Genomic DNA, 4030 nt, shown 5'->3' on the forward strand with positions numbered 1-4030 from the left:
CATAGTCGGTGTAAAACTATTTTACCCGATAAGTTGCTTTTTGCATCGAATGTCGGAATAGAAAACTTCCTTCTGAAGAAAGATTGAAATCATCAAGAGAAATGGGTGTACGCGTGTAGAATATTCATTTGAAGCTCTGAATAGAAAAAGTCTTCATTGTCGAGAAATTCTAGGGTTTTGAAATACCAGGGTTTCAGTTTCGGCAAACTTCCGATGATTGGAATCGGACGTTCGTAGATCCTAGAGTTTCGCCTCGAAACGATTGTAATATATGGAAAAAGAGAAGTTCTAACATTTCTCTGAAGATTTTTGGAATTAACTTCCGTCGTGCCTAAAAGTGAAAATTAGCTATATACTAGGGTTTCTGACCTAGGTTAAGCGTATAACGATCGTGCTATAACTTTTATCGATCATAATGCAATCCTTGAACTTTTCCTGAACTTTCTCCTTCATAAATTTATTTCATTCAATAAACTTTTGTTCAGGTTTTCCTTCACATTACATCATCCCTAATCGTGAATAAGAAATTTATTCGCTTAGCATAAGCTTAAAAACTTGGGCCTTACAAGAGCCGGATGGAACTCATCAATTTGGGCATTAACTTTGGGGGTCTCTTCTGAAACCTTTGTCCTGCTTCTAATCACATCACAGACAAAGTCATTGTCATGGTTAGTCTCAATCATAGGATTAAAAACAGAAAACCGTACCTTTTCCTTACCAACACGGAGAATGAGGTGACCCTTGTCAACATCAATCTTAGCTCTACCAGTAGCTAAGAAAGGTCGACCAAGGATGAGAGGAATCTTCTCATCCTCCTCTATATCAAGCACCACAAAGTCCACGGGGAACACATACTTGTCCACCCGCACCATTACATCCTCCACAATCCCATATTGAGTCTTGAGGGATCGATCCGCCATTTGCAAGGAGAGCATGGTTGGAGTAACCTTTCCTAGGTTAAGCCTCTCAAACATGGTGAGTGGCATCAAATTGATGCTCGCTCCAAGATCACACAAGGCTTCCACATCCGCCATGCCTTCAATTTCCACCGGAATAGTTAAACTTCCGGGGTCCCTTCTCTTCTTTGGCATCTTCCGCTGCAAAATGGCACTACATTCCTCCGTCATCAACACCATCTCATCTACTCCCTTCAATCTTCTTCTCTTATGCAAAATATCCTTCATAAACTTAGCATATATAGGCATTTGTTCCAAAGCATCAGCAAAAGGAATACTAATGTGGAGCTTTTTGAAAACATCAACAAACTTTGAAAACTTTTTATCTAAGCTCCTCTTAGCCAATGCTTTAGGGAACGGAACCTTGCTAGTTTCAGGAGTATGATCAACTTCCTCTCTCACCTTAATAGGCACAACTACTTCTAGTGGCTACAACAGAGGCATTTTCTTGCTTAGGATTGGGGATAATGTCAGAGGGAAACTTACCTTGAGGTCTCTCGGCTATTTGCTTGGCCAGCTGGCCAAATTGATTCTCAAGATTCTTGATAGCCGCCTCTTGATTCTTGTAATTGTTCTCCGTCCGGTTGATGAAAGTTTCCACCAACTATTCTAAGCTCTTCTTGGAACCACTACCTTCACCTTCTCCTCGCTCTTGAGGTTGTCTTGAGCTTTGGCCTAGGAATCCTTGGCTAGGAAATTGTCTTTGAAAGCCATTTCTTTGCCCACTACTGCCTTGCCTCCAAGAAAAATTAGGGTGATTCCTCCATCCTGGATTGTAAGTATTTGAAAATGGGTCATTCCGAGCTTGACCCATAGCCTTCACTTCCTCCTCCGGTCTAGTCTCTGTGCATTCTTCGCTGTCATGTCGCCCTCCACAAGTCACACACTCCACCTTGGCAACTCGACCACCAATCTTGGTAGTCTTCATTTGATTTTGAATCTCATTCATATGCTTGGAGAGTTGCTTGTTGGAGGCCATAAGTTGATCATAAGCTTCAACCTCAAGGACTCCTCTTCGGGCTTGGCGATCATTACTAGAGTTCATGGCTCTTATAGCCATCTTTTCAATCAACTCGTACCCCACTTGTGGAAGTAAGGCATCGAACTCTCCACTTGAAGCCGCATCTAAACCAAACCTCGAAGAATATTGGAGACCATCATAGAACTTTGCTACTTGTTCAGCTTGAGTAAGGTTATGTTGAGGACACCTCCTCAAGAGCTTCTTGAACCTCTCCCAAGCTTCATAGAGATTCTCATCGGTGGATTGAGTAAAAGTCATGATGTCATTCTTGAGCTTTCTCAAGAGGGCTCTTGGAACAAACCTTGTGGTGAACTTCTCAGCCAAGTCTTCCCAAGATGTAATGCTACCTTGGGGCTGTGAGTTCAACCACTCCTCAGCAGTATCCCTCAATGAGAAGGGGAATAAACTCAAGCGGATGGTGTCCACTGAAACGTTCTGAACTCTGTAGGTGTTGCAATTGCGGATAAACCGCTCCATGTGTGCATGAGGATCTTCAAGAGCACCTCCACCATACTGATTTTGGCTCACCAAATTAATGAATGCCGGCCTCAGCTCAAAATTTCCCGTACCATCGGGGGAAACTATGCTGCCCGGATAATCGTAGCTCATGGCAGCCGAGGTGAGGTCTCTAAGAGAACGATTGGCATTCTCCAATTCTTGCTCTTGAACTCTTTGAGCAAGAACCTCATTCACTCTTTCTTCAATGTGGGCTTGCATCTCCTCCTCCGTCATATGGGCAGCCATGGCGGCTAACTCAGCAACTCTTTGTTGAGCTCGTCGACGATGGAGGGTGCGTTCTGGCTCCGGATCAAACAGCAGTGGATCCGAACCAAGTCTACCGTGCATAAACTGAAATCACAAAACAGAGAAAAGGTTAGTAACACCTATTCAATGCAATGCTTAGTAAAACAAACAAACAAACTTTTTAACTTAAACCGAAAACCACAAACAATCCCCGACAACAGCGCCAAAAACTTGTTGGTCAATTCGCACGTGTACGAATACCTCCGGGTTTTAAAATATCGAACCACAGGGATTGTGAGTGAGGATTGTTGATTTAAGCCTAAAGTTTGCAAGTTCTTAAAGCAGTAAATTTCAAAGATTGGTTTTGGTTGATTGTGACAAAAGTTTTGCAAAAGAGCAATGATGAATAAGTTGTGAAAAACAAATGATGGAAAATTGCCTTGGGTTTTTGATCATCTAATCCATTTTAGTCCACCTATCCTATGCATAAGAAACCTCGATTTAACTCTTGTTGTTATAGCCTATGTACTTACTAGTTGATTCCTCAAAAAAGTAACTCTCTCAAACTGAAAGATAAGCCCAATTCCTTGTGTACTTAAACATTCATAAGCGGTAAATAAGCATGTATGTTCAGGCCCACAAAACCCTACCCTCACTCTATGCCTAGAAGCAAGTATAGAAGGATCTATTCCAATTCATGTCCCTAAATCATAACAAATTTCCATTTGATTATAATCTAGCCTATAGCAAAGGTGCACCAAAGCTAAGCATGCAATAAGGAATTGAAATACAAGATTGAATCAAGACTCATGCATAGAGATAGGATTTAACAAACTAAAATTTCATAGAATCTCTTAACCCAAAGCAAAAAGTGAACTAGCCACTCATGGCTAGTGAATTCATAAAGAAAATGTAAAGAAAACCTGAGAAAGAATACAAGTTGGAAGCCTCCCTTGGCCCCAAAGTTCTCCTCAGCTCTCAAACTTGATCAAAAATGAGTGAAATGTCCAAATGTATCAAAGAAATTGGCCTAAGCCTTATTTATAGGCAAAATAAACGAGGCTGGGCGCTCAGGCGCCAATTCAGAGCGCCTGAGTGCCAATTTCATGTTGAAAAACATGCCTCTGGACCTAATTGGCGCCTAGGCGCCCATTCCCAGCGCCTAGGCGCTTAAGCTCGCCTGAAAATGACTTTTTGGCTTCTGAAACTCCCTTTTCAATCCTCTTTAAGTTCTCCATCAATTCCATGCTTCTTGGCCTTCTTTCTCCTTCAGTTTATGCTCTCCAAACCTAACCAACAAGTCAAGAAA

General features: G+C 41.8%; 1 non-coding gene across 1 annotated transcript; it reads left to right on the forward strand.

Moving 5' to 3' along the window:
* Positions 1-2146: 2146 nt before the first annotated feature.
* Positions 2147-2253, forward strand: LOC130741537 (small nucleolar RNA R71). The gene has a single exon (XR_009020430.1). It is a non-coding gene; the product is annotated as a small nucleolar RNA R71 (small nucleolar RNA).
* The last annotated feature ends 1777 nt before the right edge of the window (positions 2254-4030 follow it).

The sequence above is a fragment of the Lotus japonicus genome, chromosome 2 (genome assembly GCF_012489685.1).
Source record: "Lotus japonicus ecotype B-129 chromosome 2, LjGifu_v1.2".
Lineage (NCBI taxonomy): Eukaryota > Viridiplantae > Streptophyta > Magnoliopsida > Fabales > Fabaceae > Lotus > Lotus japonicus.